Here is a 13,145-nt window from a genome sequence, read left to right as displayed (position 1 = left end):
CAGGGGATGCTTGTTGGCTCTCCCAGAAATTCCGTTAGTCCACATGAGAGGTTTATACCTGATTGTCGATTTCCTCAGGCCAATGTGACTGGTTTCCTGTGTTTGAATCAGTAATTGCCAGGCATGTTCATGCAGAACCTCCATCTGCAGACTTTTGGTTTCAGGAAGTTGTTTGAACATGTAACTTTGCAAGCAGGTCCTGGCCCAGTTAAAGGGACTAGACAGTTATTCCCCACCCCCCACCCCCAATGAAACAGTCTAGGGGTTTCGGGAAGAACAGGTCTTCAGGCCTCCCTGAGATCTCAGTCACTATTACTGAACCGAACGATAACAGTTTGTCCCCCATTGTTATTTTTAGCTGAGGTCCAGGGGTGGGGGCAATATGGGTGGCAGAGGTTGTTGCCAAATAATGCTGGGTCCCCTTACCCCCCTGACACCGTTAGTTTTCTGTAGACAATGAAACTTGTTCAACCATCTGTTGAGTTGGACTGGCTTTTTCTGCCAGATCCTCCCCTGAGATTTGGGCATTTATTTCTCCAGTGTCCAGGTTTTTGCAATAAGCACGTCGATCCTTGTTAAGGTTCTCTTTCCTTTTAGGGGTCCTCCCTGGGGTCCCACAGGCTTATCTCCAGTGTTCTTTTAGGGAGACAGCTACTGCCTGAGACTTCTCATGCTCTCAGTTGTTAAATACCTCAAAGGTGATGTTCACCAGCTAGGATGGATTCATGTCAGTTGCCCTGTTGAATTTCTGCTGTTTCTCTCTAATATCCAGGGTGCTTTGAGAGATGAAAGTCATGTTAACCATTTGGGTATTTGCTGCGTTTTTAGGATCAACTTCTGTGTACTTACAGTAAGATTGGTAGATTCATTTAAAGAATTCAGAGGGGTCCTCAGTTGGCTTCTGCTGAACTGCCCATACCATGTTCAAGTTCTTCGGTTTAAGAACTCCCTTTTTCAGACCTCTGAGAATGCACCTTTTACAGTGCTCTAGTTGTGGCTCCATTTAGATTTCAATTTGTGTTAGCTAGAGGAATTGCCTTGACTGGGGCAAGGGTCCTGTTCAGGTTTTTTTTTTTTTTCTCCATGGATGTGTGCTGTTTTGTCCCATGCCTTATGTCAAACCAGACTTTTTAGTTGCTGCTCAGGAGCATTGTCAACCGAGACTGAATATCTGCCCAATTAGGATGATGGGTAGCAAAATAGTGGTTATTTAAATTTGTTGTTTTGCTTGAGTCATCCTAGTGTGGTACTGTGGGTCAGTGCACTGGACCACCAAGTCAGTCCAAACCACAAGGTCAGCAGTTCAAGCCCACCAGTCACTCCTTGGAAAACTCACACAGGGTCACCATGAGTCAGAACCAACCCAACAGCACTGAACAATAACATCTTAATAAGAAGGATTTGAATTTTTCCAATTTAACAAGTCCAAGATAGAGAAAGAAGTATGTGCCCAGTAATAGCCTGCAACTTGCCCTTCCATATTCAATTTTATGGGCATCTGCAGAGGGGGTATTGCCTTGTAGAGAAATCACTTCTAAACTGCTTTCCTCATAAGCTGAATATGGCCAGGCAGGTTCACTAGGTCAAGTTATACTTTTCCTTAATGGCAGCTGCTGGTGTACTAGAAGTTGTGATAAGACAATGTTACAATCAAAAGCTATATTTCAAAAATGTAATCATTCATCTCTTTATATATTCACATACAGGCCTGCTTAGAACTGGTTTCACCTAATACTCATCTGTATTCATTTTCCCTCTGCATGGCTTTTATAACTTTCTGCATTTTATAACTTTCTGCATTTCTATTGCCAGATCCTGGTCATCTATTTGTATGCAGCAGTTAACAAAATTGAACTTTTCACATAACCCTCCTCTTTCCACAGCCAATAAGTAGTCTAGGGCTAATTTATTCTGATAGATGGCATTTCACATCTGGGTCTGTTGGCACACAAGAAGGGTTAGGGCCACCCCAGTTCCATTGGTTATAGATTTAGTTACCTAGGAGGGTGCCCTCACATTTATACAACTATAAAAGGAGCTTTGGTAGCGTAGTGGTTACAGATCGGGCTGTGAACTGAAGGTCAGCAGTTTGAAACTACCAGCTGTTCCGTGGGAGAAAGATGAGGCTTTCTGCTCCTATAGAGATTTACAGCCTCAGAAACCCTGTACAGGGTCACTATGAGTCGGAACCGACTCTACAACACATAACAACATAGAAGAGTAGTGTGGTTACTGTTTGGCCCATCTTGGTGGTGTCGGGGTATAGATTACACAGATTTCTCCCTTTCTGACAACCCAAAGTCTAATTAAAATGAGTCCCACAGCGGATATCCTCAAGCTTCAGCCATGCATAGATCAGCCAGCTCTGGGTTTGTGGCTGAAGCAGGGCGGGTTGTACATCTCAATGTTACCTTGTAAGGGTTGGTAAGGGCCTGGGGCTTTTCAGTAAAGCTGGGGTTCTGTCCCTTTCAGTTATACAGGTCTGGGGCAGAGAAGGAGATGTAAACCAGGAAGGGGTGATTTCAGAGTAGCAGGAGGGGATGTGTTTCAGGGGCCTGGCGCAAACGCGGGCGATGTGTGAGGAGCGGTGTAGGGAAGTTTGAGGGAGGAAAAGATGAATAGGATCTGAGACCTGAGCAGGAGAAACAGGGGCTGGAAGGGGAGCAGGAGGGTTGTTAGGTGGGTGGTTATAAGGCAGGAGCATGGGGGCATCCATGGCAGAGTCCCCTGGGTCTTGGAGGACTGTGGGGGTAGAGGGGAGTTCCAGGAGTGTGACAGGCGGCACCATCTGGCACCACGTAAAGAGATTGACAGAGCTTATGAAACTGTTTGTTATTGAGGGTGCATCAGCAGACCCAGGGAGTGAGAGTCTTAGCGATTTGGAACCAAGTGTCTATGTAATGAAATTGGTCTGAGTGACCCTGTTTTCCAATGATAACTTCATATACAACAATGACATGGTGGAGGTCCAGGGTCCCAGAATCAGGCTAGTTAACTTGAAAGGAGGGCTATTTGATTTGACAAAGAGTTTGGAGCCTACTGGGGGTCATGGGGTCATCATAATCTCCTGAGAAGCCCTTGGAAAAGTTTTTTTTTGTTGTTGTTGTTGTTTTAACATGTAGTCAAGGATAGTGCCTCAAGACTGAGACTGGCCCATGGCAAACAGTAAGGGAACAGGAGGAAAACTATAAGAGGAGAAAGACAGAGTAAATAAAAATTGATTCCTCTGGAGAGTACTAACAGAAGGTCCCCTGGAGGAGGAGGTCACATAAAAAGGTTTAAAATCCCCTGCTGCTTTAGAAGACAAAGGGAGGTGAGGCCTGGAGTTTATGGAGGATAGAAGATGAAAAGAGTTCAAATCAGTCCAGGCAGAGATGGGACATTGAAGACAGGCAAGGATCAAGGGAGACACTGAGCCCCAAATAGACAAAAGATGGATGACAAGAAAGAAACAGATAACTAAGGGTAGTTTGAAGATAGGTCCACTCTTCAGGGGATACCTTCCAGAGGCCTAAAGCAAGAATGACAATGATAGGAAGACAGACAAGGAACTTAATTGTGAGGCAGAATGAGAAGTCCATTAAAGACAAAAGAATCTAAGACGTAGGTTATAGGGGATGGGGTTCTCATTCAGTCGCCTGTCTGGCCACGTCTCTCTTGGGAACTTATGTTCTTGGCTAAGATGCACCTGTGATCCTGGGCCTAGTCAGCCCTCCAGAAGGGAGGTGATTCACCATTATGCCTTACGTCACGACCACGGAATTGTAGGTGGGGGCCCAATCAGACTCCGTAGCTGTTGCCATGGAGCTTCATGGACCAGGTCCATATAAGCAGGAACCAGCTTCACATATGCAAACATTAGGCATCCATTCACACAGACAATGAGAGACATATAAATTTTAAATAGATGTGGTGACAGGATGGACACAGACAGGTAGACTTGTGTGGCCACAGTCAGGTGGACCAAAGTCCCAGGTCACACGGACTGAAGTCCCAGGCAAATTCCCGTTTGCATTCGAACAATGGGAATTTAGATTAACAGAAAAGAATCTCAACTCATCAGAAAGAGCAGGACAGGACTTTGTTCTTCTGAGTTGATCAGACTTGCGTCCACTCTGTGCAGGTCCACCTGAGAGCGGACCTTCAGGTGGCGCCTCTCCTTCCCTGGGCCTTTGGGCCGACCTTCCGGGAGGGAAGCTGGTGAAATCAGGGCCAAAAAAAAGAACTAGACTGACATCTCGCTGGGGCCTCCAAAATGTTGCGGCAGCGCGAGTCAGAAAGAATTCAACTCGAAATCCTAAAGAGCAAAATTTATTGGCAGCGGCCACAGTGTCAGCTAAATCTCAAATCACTGACCCCGAAGTGAGGAGGGGAACAAAAACACAGAGTGGTTAAAACAAACAGACTTTTTACCTAGGGTGGAAAATTCCAGCAGAGCCTTATCCTGTAAGTGGGAGTAAACCCACCAATAAACCCTTATCTTGTTTGTATGGATGGGCTAAATTTTTATCCTGTTTGTTCAGGTGTCCTTGGGTCATTTTGACCTTCACAGTTTTTCTGTAAGAAGTTTATTTATTATTTTTCCATAGGATGAAGTGTGCAGAGGGGAGGGGGCAGGGTGAGACGGGGCTGAATGGATTTAGCGGATACCTAGTTTAATTTAAATGGGGCCTGTTACTCATGCTATAACACTGTATCTAACAATATTCTGGTGCTCTTCTACAGGTTTCAATATTCTCCTGCTATGTAACAGTGTTCTACTACTTACTATTTATAAGGTTTTCAATAACTAAATATTCAGAAGTAGTCCCTCTCTCCTTCCTAGTTATCATAGTCTGTCTTAGTCTGGAGGCTCATCTAAAACCTGCCAATCATGGATGGCTCTAATGGTATTTAAAATACTGGTGGCATAGCTTCCAGAATCACACAGCAACATGCAAGCCATATCATTACACAAACTGACAGACGAGTGGTACCCTAACAATTATTGTTGTGGTTAGGTTCCGGTCCATAGCGACCCAACGCATTAACCCGCAGAGCCACATCAGATCTCTAGACTGTAATTAAATCGCAAGTCGGTAAGCACTCTGAGGTAAACTGGTAGTGGTGGTGGTGGTGTTTATGTGCCGTGGAGTTGGTTCCGACTCAAAGCAAAGGTGCACAGGGTTTCCGAGGCTGCAAATCTTTGCAGGAGCAGAATGCCTCATCTTTCTCCCAACGAATGGCAGTAGTTTCAAACTGCTGACCTTGAGATTAGCAGCCCGATTCGCAGCCAGAGCTTCTTCTGAGATAAACTAGCCCTTAACAATTAATTTTAAAATGCCCTCAAAAAGGTTCCCTCACCCAACGGGGTTTTATTACACCCTCAATCCAGGACAGAGATTGCCCCGCCTCTCTCCTGCTAATCAATGGCTGTTTGCGCCTGCGCAGTAACCGCCCTCTCCCGCAGCCCCGCCCCCGTTACCGCCCTGAGGCTGGCGGTTAGGGCTGACAGGAGTCCGTCCTTCTACCTCGCCCATTATGCCGATCACCTACAGCTGCATTGCTAACGGCCGGTCAATCCTAGCAGAGCTGGCCCTGACGGGCGGCTCGTATCAGGTATCTCCGGGGCGGTGCCTCTGCCTTCCTTGTTCTGCCTGCAGGCCCTCCCCTCAGGCCCCTGCCCGAGCTGGGATGGCTCGGAGGAGTCTGTGTACAATGGAGGTTCCGCCAGCAGGCGCTCTGAGAGATGAGCGCCAGGCTGGTGCCTCTTCGCGCTCCAGGAACTACAGAGCGCCTGCTCGCCGCCGTGGGGTGAGGGTTAGTACTGCACGCGATCAGTTTTGCCAGAGGTTTGCACCCACCACCAATTCCTGACACCCTTAAACATTGTTTCTCTCCTGAGGAGAAATGACCTGCAGTTCAACAGTTATTGACCATGTGTTAGTTGCAAAATCCCAGGGAAAAGGATGTGAGGGATAACCAAAATCATATCCACTATCATCGAGTTGATTCTGACTCAGTGAGCCTATAGTAAGGGATGTTGTTGTTGTTAGGTGCCTTGGAGTCAATTCAGACTCTCATGACTTTATGCACAACTGCAGGATTCTACACCATCCTCGTAAACGTTACGCCTGAGACCACTTCTGCTACCACTGTATTGATCCACCTCGTTGGAAACCATCCTCGTTTTCGCTAACCCTCCACTTTACTAATCATGATGCCCTTCTCCAGGACTGAGCCTTCCTGATAATATGTCCAAAGTATGAGAGACCAAGTCTCGCCATCCTGACTTCGAAGAACATTCTGGCTATACTTGTTCCAACTGAGATTTGTTTGTTCTTCTGACAATCCGGGATACTTTTAATATTCTCCTCCAACATCTTAGCTCAAATGCATCAATTCTCCTAAGGTTTTCCTTATTTATTGAACAACTTCTACATCCATATGAGGGTAATGACAACACCATGGTTTGAGTCAAGCGCACCTTAGTCCTCAAACTGACATCTTTGCACTTGAACACTTTAAAGAGGTCTTGGGCAGCAGATTTGCCTAAAACAATATGTTGTTTGATTTCTTGACTGCTGTTCTATGAGTGTTGATAGTGGATCCAAGAAAAATTAAGTCTTTGACAACTTCAATCTTTTATCTGCTTATCATGATGTTATTTATTAGTCCAGAGGTGAGGATTTTTGTTTTCCTTAAATTGAGGTGCAACCTATACTGAAGGCTGTGATGTTAGATATTCATAAGTAAGTATGTAAATCCTCCTCACTTTCAACAAATAGGGTTGTATCATACACATATCACAGGTTTTTAATAAGTCTTTTCCTCCAATCTTGATGCCACATTCTTCATATAATCCAGCTTCTTGGATTATTTGCTCAGCATACAGATTGAATAGATATAGTAAAAGAATACAACCCTGGAGCACACCTTTCCTATTTTAAACAATTCAGTGTTACCTTGCTGTTTCAGCAACTTCCTCTTGGTCTAGGTACAGATTCCTCATGAGCACAATTAAGTGTACTGGAATACCCATTATTTGCAATGTTGTCCATAGCTTGTCATAATCCACACAATTGAAAGCCTTTGCATGGTCAATAAAGCACAGGCAAACATTTTTCTGGTGTACTCTGCATTCAGCCAAGATCCATCTGATGTCAGTATCCCTCATTCTACGTCCTCATCTGAATGTGACTTAAACTTCTGGCAGTTCCGTGTCAGTGTGCTCTTGCAGTCTTTTTTAAATTATCTTTAGCAGAATTTTACTTGCATGAGTTAATAATGATATTATCCAATGATTTCCTCATTCCATTGGGTTACCCTTCTTGGGCACAAATATGGATCTTAATTGGCCAGGTTGCTGTCTTCCAAATTCCTTGGCATAGATGAGTGAGTGCCTTCAGTGTGGCATCAGTTCGTTGAAAATTTTCGATTTGCATTCCATCAATTCCTAGAGCCTTGTTCTTTGCCAATGCCTTCAGCGCACATACAGTGAGGGATACAGCAATGAAAAGGACATGGCATCTGCCATTGTCCCATAATAAACTCATTGTTTCTTGATCCCCACATACTATATAATGTACAATTGCCCTACAGTGTAAAAAGTATTAAACATAGTATGTAGGGAGTTCTGTAGCATGCAGCTTGGGTGGCTGCCTGCTGACTACAAAGGAGTTGATGTTAGGTGTTTAGTTCATAAGCCTTATAAGAAGAGTTAGTCCTAGCCTTGCCAGGAAGAAAAAACAGAAACTCCATGCAGAGTGAACAGCATGTTACATTTAGGTAATCCCAGAACCTCTGTGTCACTAGACCACAGGGTCCCAGTGTGTAGAGAGCAAAGTATAACCTATAAAAGGCCCCTAGCAAGGTTGGCAATTCAAACCAACCAGTCACTCCTACATAGGTCGCTATGAGTTGGAACTGATTCAATGGCACATAACAACAACAACATATAGTCCTAGTGTCTTACTGTAGGGTAAGCACTTTTCTACTAACTGAAAGGGTGGTAGTTCAAGTCCACCAGCCGCTACTCAGAAACCCTATACGGGGTCATGATGAGTCCGAACAGGGCCAGCACCTAACGACAACATATAAGGATAGGGAAAATTGAAAGTACAGGGACTTCCAGAAGAAGAAACAAATCTGTCTTAGAAGTAAAGCCAGAATGCTCCTTAGAAGCCAGGAGAGCAAGACTTTGCCTCTTGTACTTTAGACATATTTTTAGGAGGAACCAGTCCCTGGAGAATAACATCATGCTTGGTAAAAGGGAGGGTCTGTAAAAGAGAGGAAGATGCCCAATGAGATGGATTGACACAGTGACCGCAGCAACAGGCTCGAGCATAACAACAGTTGTGAGAATAGTGCAGGATCTTTTCATTCTCTTGTGGTTACTCTGAGTCTGACTCCTCATCACCTAACAAAAACATGACACCATATAAGAAGCCCTGGTGGTGCTGTAGAATAAGCACTAGACTGCTAACAACAGGGTTTGCAAATTCAAAATGATGCTGTTTGCTCCTATAAAAATTTACAGCCTTGGAAACCATATGCAGATTCGCTATGTAACCAAATCACTGGCAGTAGGTGTAGGTGTACACATAGATAGAAAGTCCTGGTAGTGCTGTACAATAGGCACTGGATTGCTAATTCCCATAAGCTTACAATCTCCGAAACACTATGGAGGGTAACTACGAGTGACAGACAACTCGTCTTGTCATTTTGTCCAGCTGTCATAACTTGCATGTTGCTGTGATGCTTAGAACTATACCACCGGTGCTTTCAGTTCTGGTGGGGTCTCCCATGGTGGACAAATTTAAGCTGAGTTTCTAGACAAAGACAGACTTGGAAGAAGGAGAGGCAGACTACTTCCGAATGTCTACCCCAGACCTTATAAGTAGCAGTGAAACACTGTCAGATAGCATCAGAATATTGTCAGATATAGTGCCAGAAAACAAGTCCCTCAGGTGGGAAGGTACTCGAAGTATGAAGAAGAGCTGCTTCCTCAAAGTAAAGTTGACCATGATGACGCAAATGGAGGAAAGCCTTTGGGCCGTTCATTTGCTGAGACACAACTCAAAGTGGGAGAAACAACTGCAAACCTCCATTAATAATTAGAACATGGAATGTATGAAGTATGAAACTAGGAAAATTGGAAGTTGTCAAAATTAAATGGAACGCATAAACATTGATATCCTACGTATTAGTGAGCTGAAATGGATTGGTATTGGCCATTCTGAATCTGGCAGTCACATGGTTTACTATGCCAATAAGGACAAATTGAAGAGGAATGGCATTGAATTCATCATCAAAAAGAACATTTCAAAGTCTATCTTGAAGCATAATGCTGTGATAAGATAATATCCATACCCCTACAAGGAAGACCAGGTAGTACCACTATTATTCAAATTTACTCACCCACCACTGAAGCCAGTGAAGAATGAAATTGAAGAATTCTACCAAATTCTTCAGTCTGAAACTGATCAGCCATGCAATCAATATGTGTTAGTAATTACTGGTGATTGGAATCCAAAGGCTGGGGGGAAAAAAAAAGAAGAAGAAGAAGAAGGATCAGTAGCTAGAAAATATAGCATTGGTGACAGAAATGATTCTGGAGATTGCTGGAGAGCATCAGTTAAAACCAGACCAGGGGCAGACTGTGTAACAGACCACCAGTTGCTCATATGCAAGTTCAGACTGAAGCTGAAGAAGATGAAAACAAGTCACCAGAGCCAAAATATGACCTTGAACATGTCTCATTTGAATTTAGAGATCATCTCAATAATAGATTTAATTAATTAGATACTAATGACCAAAGACCAGAAAAATTTTCAGATGGCATCAAGAATATCATACAAGAAGAAAGCAAAAGATCATTAAGAAGACAAGAAAGAAGAAAACAACTAATATGGACGGCAGAAGAGACTCTGAAAGTTGCTCTCCAGTGCAGACATGCTAAAGCAAATGAAAGAAATCAGGAAGTAAAAGAGCTGACTAGAAAGGTTCAGAGGGCAGCCTGAGAAGACAAAGTCATATAACAAAATGTGCAAAGATCTGGAGTTACAAAACCAAAAAGGAAGAACATACTATTTCTCAGGATGAGGGAACTGAAGAAAGAATTCAAGCTTCGACTTACAATATTGAAGGATTCTATGGAGTCCTTGTATGGTGCTGCAGGATAATGCACTGGACCACAAGGTTGGATGCAAACTGAAAGGTCAGCAATTCAAATCCACTAGTGACTCCTTGAACAGACTCGAAGGCACTTAACAATAACAAAAACAATGGGCAAGATATTGAATGATATTTTTGGTGCAGTTACTTTGTGTATATTCCTTCTATCAAAAGAAGATGGAACACTGAAAGTGACTGTACCAAAATGAAATGATCAATATTCAGCCATTTCAAGAAGCAACATATGATCAAGAGCCAATGATACTGAAGGAAGAAGTCCAAGGTGGATTGAAGGCATTGGCAAAGAACAAGGATCCGGGAACTGATGGACTACAAATTGAAATCTCTCAACAAACTGATGTGGCACTGAGGGCACTCACTCATCTATGCCAAGAAATTTGGAAAACAGCTACCTGGCCTACTGATTGGAAAAAAACCATATTTGTGCCTATTCCAAAGGAAGGTAACCTGATGGAATGCAGAAATCATAGGACAGTATCATTAATAACACATGCAAGTAAAGTTTTGCTAAAGATAATTCAAAAACCACTGAAAGAGTACATTGACAGGGAACTGCCAGAGGTTCAAGCTAGATTCAAAGAAGGACGTGGACCAAGGGATATAATTGCAACATCAGATCTTAACTGAAATCAGAGAATACCAGAAAAACTTTACCTGTACTTTATTGAGTATGCAGAGGTTTTAGATTGTGTGGATCATGACAAGCTATGGACAGCGTTACAGAAAATGAGTATTCTGGAACACTTAATTGTGCTCATGAGGAACCTGCACATAGACCAAGAGACAGTTGCTTGAACAGAATAGGGAACACTAATTGATTTAAAATCAGGAAAGGTGTATGCCAGAGTTGTATACTTTCATCATACTTAGTCAATCTGTATGCTGAGCAAATAATTTGAAAAGCTGGATTATATGAAGAGGAATGTAGCATCAGGGTTTAAGGGAGACTCATTAACAACCTGTGATATGCAGATAATACAACCTTCCTTGATGAAAGCAAAGAGGACTTAAAATATTTACTGATGAAGATCATAGACCACAGCCTTCCATAGGGGTTGCATTTCAAAGTAAAGAAAACAAAATCCTCACCACTGGGCCAATAAATAGCATCCCTATAAGTGGAGAGAAGATTGAAGTTGTCAAAGACTTCATTTCCCTTGGGTCAACCATCAATGCTCATGGAAGTAGCAGTCAAGAAATCAAATGACGTACTTATTGCAAAAGTCTGCTGCTCAAGATCTCTTTAAAGTGTTCAAGAACAAAGATGTCGGTTTGAGGCTTTCTGCTCCCATGGTTTTTTTATGTGTGTGTTTTTTTTGTTTTGTTTTGTTTTTATTTTTGGATTTAACAAACAAATTTATTTTCCCAAAGTTTAGAAGGCTAGACATTTGAACTCGGGGAGCTGGCTTTAAGGGAAAGAATTCTCTCTCTGTTGACCCCGGTGAAAGGTCCTTGTCTCTTGAGCTTCTGTTTTCCTTTACCAAGCATGATGTCCTTTTCCCGGGACTGGTCCCTCCTGGTAACATGTCAAAAGTAGGTGAGACCAAGTCTCACTATGCTCACTTCTAAGGTTCATTCTGACTGTACCTCCTCCAAGACAGATTTGTTTTTCTTTGGCAGGCCATGGTGCATTTAATTGTCCAACACCATAATTTAAATGAATAAATCTTCTCTAATCTTCCTAATTCATTGTCCAGCTGTTTGAACTATGAGGCAATGAAGAATACTAGGGCTTGTGTCAGGAGAACTTTAGTTGTTCTGGAACACTTTAAAGAAGTCTTTGGAATAGATTTGCCCACTTTAATTCATCATTTAATTTCTTGACTACTGCTTCCATGAGCATTGATTGTTGAATGATGTTGTTTATTAGTCCATTTGTGAGCATTTTTGTTTTCTTTACATTGAATTGCAGTCCATACTGAAGGCTACATTGTTTGATCTTCATCAGTAAGTGCTTCAAGTCCTCCTCACTTCCAGCTAGCAAGGTTGTATGTCGCAGACTGGTAATAAGCCTTCCTCCAGTCTTGATGCTGCATTCTTCTTCAAATAGTCGTTTCTCAGATTATTTGCTCAGTTTACATGTTGAGTAAGTATGGTGAAAGGATACACAACTTTCCTGCTTTTCAGTATTCCCTTGTTCTCTTCAAACGACTGCCTCTTGTTCTATGTACACGTTCTGCATGAGCACAATTAAGTGTTCTGGAATTCCCATTCTTCGTAATGCTCACCACAGTTTGTTATGATTCACACAGTTGAATGCTTTAGCATAGTCAATAAAACACAAGTAAACATCTTTCTGGTATTCTCTGCTTTCAGCCAGGACCTATCTGACATCAGCAATAATATCCCTAGTTCCACATCCTCTTCTGAGTCTCGCTTGAATTTCTTGCAGCTTCCTGTCGATGTACTGCTGCAATGGGTTTTGAATTATCTTCAGAAAAATTTTACTTGCATGTAATATTAATGACATTATTTGATAATTGCTCCATTCCATTAATCATCTTTCTTTGGAATGGGCACAAATATGAATCTCTTCCAGTCAGTTGGTCAAACAGATGTCCTCCATATTTCTTGATGGAGAGTAGTGAATGCTTCCAGAGCTGTATCAGTTTGTGGAAAAACTGCAGTTTATGTTGTCAATACCTGGAACCGTGGTTTTCACTAACGCTTTCAGTGCAGCCTGAATTTTTTCTTTTGATTCTACAAGTTCCTTGATTGTATACCTCCTGAAATTGTTGAACACAGATCCCATGTTATTTTCAATAACCTCATATACATGTGAATGTTGAACAATGAATAAAGAAGATGGTAGAGGAATTGATGCATCGGAATCATGGTGTTGGAGGAGAATATTAAAAGTACCATGGACAACCAAAAGAACAAACAGATCTGTGTTAGAAGAAGTACAGCCAGTGTGCTTCTTAGAAGCCAGGATGGCCAGTCTGCATCTCTCATACTTTGAATATGTT

This window comes from Chrysochloris asiatica, unplaced genomic scaffold (assembly GCF_000296735.1).
Source record: "Chrysochloris asiatica unplaced genomic scaffold, ChrAsi1.0 scaffold00434, whole genome shotgun sequence".
NCBI lineage: Eukaryota > Metazoa > Chordata > Mammalia > Afrosoricida > Chrysochloridae > Chrysochloris > Chrysochloris asiatica.
The sequence above is the reverse complement of the archived record's forward strand: the minus strand, read 5'-3'. Positions refer to the sequence as shown.